This window comes from Hippoglossus stenolepis, chromosome 1, assembly GCF_022539355.2.
Source record: "Hippoglossus stenolepis isolate QCI-W04-F060 chromosome 1, HSTE1.2, whole genome shotgun sequence".
NCBI lineage: Eukaryota > Metazoa > Chordata > Actinopteri > Pleuronectiformes > Pleuronectidae > Hippoglossus > Hippoglossus stenolepis.
This window is the reverse complement of record NC_061483.1, coordinates 12,066,576-12,079,083: the sequence shown is the minus strand read 5'-3', so window position 1 is coordinate 12,079,083 and position 12,508 is coordinate 12,066,576.

Sequence of the window (12,508 nt, the reverse complement as noted above, 5' to 3'; positions counted from 1 at the left end):
AATTTTTTTCTTGCGTCATACAATCATCTCGCTTGAAGTTCTCAAGGCGTCTCTTTATAATGTTAATTTATTCAGGCACAGAAACAAACAGCCACTTCCGCCTCTTTCTTAAGAACATTATTTTTACCGACATGTTTGCTGTTGTCAGAGACTCTCACCTCTGTGCAGCCCTCTAGTGGCTGTATTGCTTAGTAATCAAGACAACATAGAAGATGAATGGAGTTGTATGGTAAGTGTCGGGTTATATTGTTCGAAACAATCTTTTTGTACATAAAAGGCAGCATAAACTAGCCTTTAGCGTTCAGAAGTCGTACACAAACACGGATAAAATTAGTACGGACAGAAGGCTCCGTCTGTTTCCGTATTCATATCCAACGTTGAGCATAAATAATGTTACCCTGCATATGTAACATTGCTTCATGTGATTGGTTGTTTCTTTATCATATACTGTCACATGTCAAGAATACTCCCAACATACAATCAGTGTGTAGGATCATTACAGCAGGGTTTACAACAGAGTGAGTTTCAGCAGCTCCACCAAGGCCACAGGACGTGTACAGTTAATGGCTGCCCTCCTTCCCTGTCGCTGAAATCAATGAGGTCAGTCTGGTTGGACCTATTGACTGTTCTAACCTCTTAATGGAGATGAGAGGGAGGAGGAGCACTTACCGAGCTATTCGGAGGTGTTACTTCGATTGTAAGAGCCGACCCCTACCTCCACCAACAAAGCTCAGACGCACAGTCCTCAAAGACGATCACCGGAGGAGATACGAACAAACAGTTCCTGGACAAAACATGCTTTAGCTACATAGATATTGTAAATACGAGCCTCTTTCAAATAAATACATTAAAAAACTATTATAGCACCAAAAATAATAACCATAATAATTCTGAACTGAGTATATTCTTAATATTGTGAATAAATTAGTCCTTTCAGTATAATATTCTGGAGTCAGTTTAGGAGCCATCAATTATGGTCCAGCATGCAATTTACAACAGAGTGGTGTGGAAACTAGAAACCTCCAATACAAACAGACACTCACACTCACTTGTCTCTCCATGGCTGTGAGGACACTGATTGGCACAATGCATTCCCTAGCCCCCTACCCTAACCTCAACTATCACAGCTTAATTCCTAACCCTGACCTAACCCTAATTCTAACCCTAACCCTAGAACCAAGACTTAACCCTCAAACAACCGTTTGAATTTGTGCGGACCAGCCATGTCCTCACAAAGTGAAAATGTCCTCACAATGATGGTATTGAACCAAAATTGTCCCTCACAGAAAAGGACATAAAAATACAGCTTTATAATTATTAACACATACAATAGACGTCGCCTCTCTTTCTTCTATTTGAACCTATACGTCTCTTTTTAAAGTCGGTGTTTGTGTAGTAAAGTTCACACTGTGTCCTCTCTCCTTACATCACTGGCGTCAAACATCCCTGCGGGAGCTCTGAAAAGCCCAAGGTGACACAGAGATCAGTGTTTGACTGATGCTCAACGTCTGCATCAGATGAAAAAAAATGCTGTGTGTATCCCGCCCTCTGTCCGTTTGCGTGTGTGTGTGCGTGTGTGTGATTGGCGACGCTTGTCCCACCCCGGCTCGTTGCTTCTGTTAATTTGACAGGCTCAATAAACGTGTCACCAGCCGCCCCTGAATGATATTTTCTCACAGCCAACCAGCCAGAACCGTCATCCTATGTTGGTGCAAGTGAGGGAGGTGACCCATAACCCTCTGTGACCATCAATCTACCAATTATACAAAATTTACCTCAGCTTCTCTCCACTAAAAAGGAGAAAGACATAATAATCATCCTTGCTGCCCGTGTTCTCATGCACGTCTGTTTACCGACAGACGTCATCCGGCAGCTTTTTAAACTTCTCCCCGACTTTTAATGTTTTCATTTGCATCACATATATAAATACAGCATGTGGGCGTGCGTGTCTAACAGCATGGATGCTAAATTGAGAGAATGCGTGCGCATATGTTCAGCATCTTAAATGGCTGTTCACATGTGGGTGGGGGGCAGGTGCTGCTCCGGCCTCCTGGGAGCTGAGGGGGGGAGTGAGAGGGGAGTGGAAGTAGATGCCAAAATCACTCTTTAATGACTCGGGGCTGCGCTCATGTTGTGCTCGGGCCCCTGAGATCCTATGTGGCTCATAAATAAGCTCCTGATTTGCACAATGTGCCTCCGGGAACCTCCGAGCTGGTCGGCAGGATGATGACAAACCATGTTGTTAGATAGGATATTGATTTGAGGCTGAGATACATGCAGATTACTTTAGGTTTTAATGAATTATTGTGCCCCAAAAAAAAGCGTTTAGGCTGCATTAACCTGCCACTTTTCCAACCTCATATATAATTTAAAACTTTCTGGATTCCTGTTTAATAGCCGACAGAGAAACAGCTTTGTTTTGAGGTTTACTTTGTGCAGCTTCTTCTGGAGTCACATACATGCACACGTGAGCTGTCCATGGTGCTCAATGAAGGATCGCTGCGTAACACGACTACGGGCGTGTTCACTGAGCTGCACACAGATATGGAAAACACAGATACAGCACATCACGCCGTTATGGTTCCTCGAAACGTTTAAACAACACTTTATGTTCTATATGTTGCACTTCTACACGAATGCTAGGTAACACCTCCCCCCCTCCCACAACACGCTCTGGATCAGTGCTGATTGGCTCGGAGAGCAGAAGCAGCGTCCTTCTCCTGCACGCATCAGGAAGCAGGATTGGTCGCACATGCCAGCCTTTAGCACTTTCAGCACAGCTGGTATATATTTAGCTGCCCACACCCCACACCTCTTCATGCACCCCCCCTCTCCCTTCACCTTCCCTCTCCTCCTCCCCTCATACGCAACCGCCACCTCGTCAGGAAGTGCGTCATAGGCTCGTCAAGGGGGAGCCTCTGGGGTGAGGCACTCTAAAATTAGGAAGTCAGGAACTCTCTTTATCTGGTCTCCATTGAGATATCTCACTCACACACACACAAACAAAATATAGAAACGGTATGATCCAAGGATATGTTCATGCATAATACATATCTGAACATTCAGTGACAGACACAATGTTCTTACTCTGTTATTACGTCTTCTCTTCTTTTCCCCCTCAATGCCCGAGACGTTTCAGAATGAATGATTCCGAAGGCAATAGACTGAAAAAGACATTCCAAAAATAGTTTTCATTTCAAGGAGGATGAATTACAGAGTCACAGTCATCTTAAAATATAAAACCAGGATGCTGCTGGTTCTGTCACAGATTCCTGCATTATTCAGAGTAAAGCAAGCATTCATGTCTGGAGGAAGAACTGGGGAGAAGCTTTGTTTTGGTGCATGTCAGGACTTCCAATTGAAGGTTGAAACTCTGATTTACTGATGTTTTTTTATTAATATCATTTCCTGGTTCAATTTAGGCTTTAACACAATCAAAAACTGTTGCTTTATTATTCTCTTCTGTGCTGACAAGGATAGAAAAACTATTTGCAGTACAAAATGATGCTTAATAGAGAATTAAAACCTGGAGAGGAAAGAGAGGGATGCTAAAGCACCTGAACTGAAGTGTGTGTGTATGTGTGTGTGTGTGTGTGCATGGACATGCATGCTTGTGTGCCAGTAGCTCTTTATTCAGCATTGCCTCTTAATGCTCCATCACCAGATGGGAGCTCGCAGTAGATGTGTGTGTGTGTGTGTGTGTGTGTGTGTGTGTGTGTGTGTGTGTGTGTGTGTGTGTGTGTGTGTGTGTGTGTCTAGTTAGGAGGGGGTATTTCCCAAAACCTGAGCCTCCTTTTGTCCTCGTGCCTGATGGCTTCACAGTGGGGTGACACACACACTCCAAATCTCATTAAAAGTGAGAGATGGGGGGAGGGCTTTCATGTCTAATGGAACTGGAGGGAGGGGGGGCATATAATAACTTGATGCAGTCAGCGTTGTGCTATAATATGAGCACATTCACATTCTGTACATGATTTTTAATTGTTGCTTTTCAACACGGACTCACACTGCAGAGGTAAACTACACAATCTTACAGACACACACTTCCTTTGGAGCTTTATTGATTTCATGCTGTGGCCAATACTTGTCCATGTGATTTCATTAGTCACAGTGATGTGACACATCTGATAGAGAGGTCTCAGAGCGGAGTGATAACACAAGAGCGACACTATCTCTGTCTGCCCCTTTGTTCTGCTTTTACAGAGACACGCACAAGAGCCGACTGTGAGGAATTAACACACTACAGCCGCGGTAGATAACGACAACCCTGGTAAAAACACGATTCTAATCTTAAAATCAGGCCTTTTATCATCTCATGTAAAACCATTTGCTGTAATTGCTGGTTTGAATGTCACAGCACCAGGCGCCTTTTCACATCCTGCAATTTACCCATTAGGGTTAAAAATTGCTTTGCAATTGCAGGCAATTATTTCCCATCAGCAGCAGTAACCAATAACATACACTTGGGGGAAAAAAATCCAAACACTCCTTAATTTCACTCGTTGTTATTGACTTCCTGCAGCCATTTTTAATGAGAACTTAACAGCATCATTTGCATTCATCTAATGGATTTGGTATTGTGTCGTTGCAGTGATAAAATATTGATGCGTGTGCCTTTAAGTGGCGAGCCGGCGAGAGCAGACACCTTGGGACGAGTGTGTGGGAGAAAAGGGACAGACAATAAACAAACATGAATGACATTTGCTTTGGAAAGACGATGGAAAAATGGTCGTCATGACGTTTCACATGAAACCAGAGAGCAACAGTACAACTCCCTGTAGACTTACATCATTACTGGTACAATGACTGGTCATATTTTAATGTTATGATAGTTTGTTATAAGATTTGAGTGGAGATTACCGGAAAAATTTGCTCATGTTAATCATATAAACTTGTAAATAATCCTCAGCTAAAGAAAAAAAATGACCTTCTTGCAAACTTCTTTTTTCTGCATTTATGTATTAAACCCCCCATAGAAATGTTTGTGTCCCACACAATTCAGTCATCTCATTTTCTCTACATAATCAGGATTATTCTGTAATAAATAAAATAAGACGTGCCACAGAAACCTCAACAATATATATATATATATATATATATATACACTGTATAATATATTATAAGTATTCTGCATGATTTAAGCCTGATATTCTGTTTTAAACATCATATACGGGACCTCCTGAGCTCGAGATTGACACAACATCAATAACTCAGCCGGATTAGATTTCTGTCAGACTAAGGAAAGCAAAGTGAAGGCTGTGGAGAGGAGACAGATGAAAAGGATAAGATCATGTCATGATCTTTCTTTCATCATATCAGCCGCCTTTGTTAGCGGCTGCCTCTCCCGCCCCTGTGCTCCTCCTCGCTCTGTCACTGCTGCATGGTGACTCAGACACTGCAGAGACGCCACAACTGAATGATATATCGGATGAGTCACACACCGGTCGGACACTGTCCATCTCTGAAAACTTTTTTTTTCCTGCATGTACGATTACACACACACACACACACACACACACACACACACACACACACACACACACACACACACACACACACACACACACACACACACAGAGAGAGAGATAGGCAGGACACTGTAACTCAAACTCCAGCAGATTTGGCTTCGGCTCTGCAGACAGTGATCTGCCACGATCGATGTATCAAACACTTATTTTCAGACTCCACTCTGCACCTACACTCCGGACCAAACAAACCAGCCGATTCTAATGGTGTTCCCTTCACACCGCCCTGGCCACTGATACACAAGAAATGTGAACACACAGTAAACCTGTCAATCCACTGCTCCACAGAGGGCGAAGATTTCTGTTCATCCCCTCGGCCGCTCTGTCCATCTGTCAGTCTCCCTGCCTTCTGCTCAGACCGAGAGTCTGCTCCTCGACTTCAGGTTGAAGGTTTAACACACTGCCTTAATGCACGCACACACACTGCCCCCACACACACATACACACACACACGCGCACCCACACACTTTTACGCAGCTATCCTTATTAGGACTTTGCAATGACTTCCATTCATTGTGGACACGTTAAACCAAACCTCATCCCAAACCTTAACCATGACCAGTTCATGCTTCGCCTTAACAAAAGCATAGCTGATGACCTATGTACCTACACAAGTAATCACTTGTTAGTATCCACTATGTGTCATTATTCACATTCACTGTACATAATTCATTTGTCTCATCAGTCATTATGTATGATAAAGCCTTATAGGGCTCAATTATGTCATTTTCTATCTAGATGCTGAAAACAATGGTTTCTTCAGTGCTGAGACGGTATTTCTCCGTAGGTTAAAGACATTATTGTCTTGGTTGGAAGCCCTGAGGCCTGGTGTGCTGTCCCCGAGCTGTGTCCCTGAGATACGGACTCTTGGGGCATAGTCCATGTGGTATGAGCTGTGAAGCTCCGTCTCCCCTGCGATGAACCAGAAGTACAGTACCTTTCACCCACCCCCCCACCGACGTAACCTTGTATCTTGTCTTTGTTTCAACAACATCACCTTATACTGACACCCAAAGTAACCAATTCGATTTCAATTCGCATTACAAGGGATGAACCAATCCGATAATACTAGTGGAGATACCACATAGTCCCAACTGCATAAAGTGAAATGACCCGGAGGTTTTCCAGTGGACGCCATAATAAGAGCTGTTTGAATTCTTTAAAGGAAAAGGAGAGGAGCTTCAATGCTTCCTAAGTTTCTTCCTTTAGCATAGGAAACATCAGACCATCCTTTATGAAAGGAAAGGAGAAAATGCCGCCCCACAATTCTTTGCGGCAAGAACATTTAAAGCGACACAACCTCATAGCATCACCTGGACACACCCACGTAAATATGAAAAAACTGAACAGCTGTTTTATTATCATGACACGATCCAGAACTGTAAATCCTCACATGATCGTAACATTTGTTCAGCCAACAAAAAGCTGATTGAACTTAAAGTTCACAACATCATCATCAGAACTAAATACAAATATAAAATTCATTTAAATTCCCTGATTGTGGAATGGACACAATACATTTTTCTCTCCACCTATAGCTTCATGGTTTTCACTCATATTGCTTTATCAATTAAACATTTCAGTCCTGTTTTGTTGTTATTTCCTGTAAGTGATGTATAAATGTTCCCTTGTATGAACTGAAAGTGTGAGTGAGGGTGTAAGCGGTGTCGGATTTTCTACTTTCCTTACTCCTTACAGCTTCTCCTTCACATCTTTCCTTGACCTTGTGACGTATTGCATTGGAGACAAGGAGTAGTGGTTAGGAAAGGAGATGATTTGGACTTTCCGAACACAGCCCAAGTCTTACCCATCATATCCCTCTAAAAACAGGATGACTGTCCAAAACCCTCTATAGAGTCTATGACCAAAATGGTGGTCACAAAGATAGAACTACAACAACTATAACTATATATATATATATATATATATACACACACACACACACACACACACACACAAAAACAAACAAACAACCTCCTGCCTCAAATTCTCTTAACAGAAACAGTTCTGCTAAAGTTTTCACTTTTAAAACATAGGCCTCTATTAGAAACTGTTCTCATCACAGTCTGTTTAATGCTTAGAGTTATGAGTTTGCCGATGAAAACAATGTGTGGAGTTCGAAAGAATGAAGTGATCTCACCTGAACTGACTGATCCTCCTCTCCACATGAGGCTAGCTGCTAAAGGCTAAACACCAGCAGCTACTAGCATAGCACACCTGAACCTGAGCACCAAGTGGCCGAGTTGCATTATCGGTAGTGTAGGTATTAACCTTTGTGGATGAAGTAGAACGTGTTTTGTGAAAAAAACCTCTGGTTCTGCTGCAGCAGGATGGATTTTGTTGAAATAGATGAGTTTCTTCACAATGTCCGATTACAGGTGAGGTTGAAGTTGATTATAGAAAAGAAAGATGTGACTTTAAAGTTAATAAAGCTGCTCTCAAACACGCACTGAAGTCCAGACATTTCTCTGATATTTTCCAGAGAGGCTGTATGTGAGAACACAAACGTCCAAGTTAGTGGCTCTGGACATTGTCCTGACCTTTAGTGCCAGAGCCTTGATAAAATGTCCTAGAATGTCCGAACGAGCCCATGTGAGAATACAGCAGGAAGATGTCTGCAAATTTCCCAGCAAGAGAATGAACATGTTGATGACGTTTTTAACACGTGACAGATGTAAAACAGAAAAAACTAAAATAATGCAAATATCTCTGTAGCTGTGAACAAATCTGATTCGCATAATCTCCAGAAAATGTCCAGACACAATTTTCTGATCATTTTCCAGAGTTTATGTCTTTTTGTATTTCTACACTTCTCTGTGACAAAGGGAAGTAAAACTGACTAAACAACAGTTTGCAGTAGAACATTATTTGTCAACATCACAGAGAAAATTAAAGATTTATTTGCAGCTTTAAATCTAAATCCAGAACATTATTCCTGCTTTTAATGAACCTTCCTCAACTGTAAAGGTTCATAGTTGAGGCAGTGGTACTTGTGTCCTTCTGTATTTCTGTGTGTGTTGTACAGTGTGTGACCTTGTGTAGTTGTGTGTGTGGTCTATTGATCAATGTGTGTCTACATGTATTATTTGTGTATGTTTTTTTTCTTTCTGTGTGTCTTTTGTTCACATTTCTAAAACTGAGATGAGTTGCTATGGAGACAGGGATACTTGTCTAGAAAGGAAGTGGCAAAAATGAGAGAAATGTGGTTGTCAGGAGAGACTCTAGGACCATGAGGGTTGGGGCTGAAAGAATGAGTGTGTGTGTATGTGTGTTTGTTGTGTGTGTGGGGTCAAGGCTAAGGTCTTTTCTACACACTGAAGTACATTCATATTTCTTTATTCCCCAACTAAAACCTTTTATATTCCTTGTATCTTGCACAAATAAGATAAAGACACAAAAACAGGGATCCACCCATGTGTTTTAAGCAGAAGATGAAAACATAAACCCTTGATTAAGGTCATATTTATGCTGATACATCTATGTTCATCATGACACGGTGGGGGGGGGGCGATGGAGGCTGTGATACCTCATGTGTTGACAGGGGTCAACCGACTCGCCAGCGATAACGCACTCCATCACTTCATAATTACATTACACTGCTACTCCATTGCTTCCACTCGCTCCCGGTAATCTTGTTAAAATCCCAGTGATTGCAGCAGCAGTGACAGAGAGACGAGTGACAGCGAGGCGGTGAGGAGCCGAGCCCTGCCCACGTCTGACGGGAGGTTGTGAACGTGCACCAAGCTTTTTGTCGGGTAACCATGGAGCTCCGTTTACTGTTGGAAGAACCTGCACATTGATAGACTGGTTCTTTCTTTGGATACATGGAATCACTACATGTTCGCTGTGTTCTCCATTCAAAGTAAAGATGGCTTCTCTTTTTCCTCACAGCACCAAGGGCTTGTGCTTGAGTAGCTATGCTGCTCTCTAGTGGCCATTTGCTAACACTCCACAGAACCCATTTTGTAGTCTAACTACAGTAATTTCCTGGCAGTGATTCCACAGTGGCTCCAGGTTTAGAAGCTCAGTGTGACAGGTAGTTTAATTAAAGTAAAGGTCCGCCCGCAGCTACCGACCCCCTGGCCTGGCAGCCTGAGCCGAGGTAACCAGCACTCGTTTGTCACACGCAGGATCGACTGACATATTATTTATTAGTCATTTATATGAATGCCCTGCAGCCACACAGCCAGCGACAGGCGGCTGACAGTAAGACAGTTTTAATACTTTGTGGGAATAATTAGCAGTAATCATCATGAGGCCGCGACATGACTGAGCTCAGTCCCAGTGAATTCCTCTGAGATGAGTCTGGGGCTTTTTTCTTACACACATCATTACATGATGATGGTGGTGGAACATTTTGTGGGATAAAAACACAAAGAGATTTCAAGGAATTCCCTTTGTCAAAAAGGAAAACTCTATGGGTTGTTGCTTTTTCAAAGCAATAACAATTTGAAGGTTTTTGAATAAAAAGATGAAATGTGATTTTAAAGATAATGTGGGGATTTTTGTTTTTTTTAGGAATTCATGAATTTTGAGCCTTGTTAGAAAAACAGATCGACATCTCTGTAAAGCAAACAGGAAAGAAAATAAAAATAAATAAACACAATGACTGGTCACAAAAAAGCAATCCAGCCTGATTTTTTTTGCACTGTAGAAAAAATTTGTGTTACTTCCACCAAGGAGGTTTTGTCTTAACCACTATTTGTTTGTTGGTTGTTTTGTATGTTTGTTTGAAAGCAAGATTACAAAAAAAACTACTTGTCAGATTAAGATGAAACTTGGTTGAAGGCTATGGGTCAGAGAAGAACTCAGGATTCAAGGATTTTTCTAACGCTTTCTCACATTGTGAGTGCGTTTTTAAAAAAGAATTCCACATACTTATCAGGGATTCATTCATTAGGCATATTAAGGGGACTGATATCTATAGTGTGTGTTATTTGGTGCAGCTTGATTGAATTTAAGTGGACTGTCGGGCCTTGGTGGTGGGTACACTCTCTACTGGGTGTCATTCTAGTTCAAAATCTATTATTGCACTTCTATAAAGTTGGGAGAACTCAGACGACAAACTATACAGCCAAGGAACAATACATCTAATAGGGGTATTTATTTTTCATCCAATTCCTTGAAATGTATTGTTTTATTATTATTATTTATATAACATAAATACAAAACTCAGCAGGTTAAAATGGGTGGAAAAAAAGTAGCTTATCACAGAAACTTACTCATGTGAACTGTCAGTATGAAGAAATGTTAATGTAATGTGTTCTTTAAGAGAAATTGTGTGAAACCTGAACAGAAACCAGATCAATGCACATATCCAACTAATAGCAGAAGCTCACACACACACACACACACATACACACACACACACACACACACACACACACACACACACACACACACACACACACACACACACACACACACACAATGTAATTCAAATGACACAGCTCCTTCCACCTCCAAATGAAATCTGCTTCAATCTGACAGAATGATAAAACACTTGTAAGTCTCTAATAACTGTGTCCCCATCTGAGGGGCCTCGGGTCCTCTTGACCCAGGGGACCAATTTGAGTGGGACACAGCACATGGTGCCCTGTGCTGAATTATCACCCCCACCGCCGCCGCTGCCACAGCAGCGGGGATAAGAGGGAGGCGGATTAGGGTGCAGTTGTCTTGGCAACCTGAGATGCCATCTGTCAGGAGTGTGCTGATCCATGTCGTGTCGCCGGGACATTTTTTTAATTCAAACATTTCCTCACTGCCAGAAGGACCCTCCTGTTAAAATCTAAGAACTCATGGCAGGGTGTGTTTAAAGGGTTTAGTGTTTCATGATGGGTTCTGATATGAATCTCTACTGTGGCTGAATTTAATTTACGTATGCATTTTAACAAAGAGACTGTTAGTTGAATCCTTAAAGCAGTGGCGGATCTAGGCTTTTTCTGAATCAGGGGCCCTGAAGGGGCCACACTTTACACAGAGGGGCCAATTATGTGTCCAACATCTATGCAAAATTCCTGATTCAGTGAGGTGTACATTACTTGCTCACGGTTAGTTCTGTAGCTTTGAGCAAAGTCACACATCATTGAATATATTTTTGAAAGATTTTCCTTGTTCAAGCACATTGCATATTTAAAAAAAAAATGTTTAAACAAATTTTCATTCGTATTGTTATTAAGTAGTTTATTTAGAAAATAATGATTACTGACAGGACAGGAGCACTTCAGGGACCAATCTGATTTCAGCCTGGGCTAGTGCCCCCCTGGCCCCGCCCCTGGATCTGCCCCTGCCTGACAAAATACCACCACCCTTATTCTTTGAGTGAGGTTTCTTATAAAGAGGAACAAATGGGCCAGTGTGCCAGACAGTGTTCTCTGGATTCATCTTTACAACACAGGCTATTCCAGATGCCACGGGACTGTTTATTCACTCCTGAGTCGTTTTTAAACTAGTTTAACAAGTCGATAAATCAGTATATCAGCTTAACACATTGTGTTTTATATTTAGTGTGACTGAAAAACTTTGACAATGACAAGACAATATCTAATCAAACATCTTGTATTAATTTGGCACACACATACACACATTAATATTCACTACAGGTCAGTTGTTGAATACTAACCAGTGCAAATGAGCGAGGGGTTTACGTAGGGAGGAAGAGGGGAGGGTCTGATTGACGTTCTGACATGAGGGACTTGTCCCCCTGGGAGAGCGCTGCAAATGAACCAGCAGCTCCACCTGGCACTGGAACAAACACACACACACACACACACACACACACACACACACACACACACACACACACACACACACACACACACACACACACACACACGGTTAAAGCAAGTAAGTAAAAGAGATGTAGAACTAATTACAAATTTTGACAATATTACAATAAACTGTTTTTTATCTTTCAATGTTATAATTAATTACATCATTGATTAAAATATTTCTCTTTTTTAAGAAAAAGAATCGAGTGATAA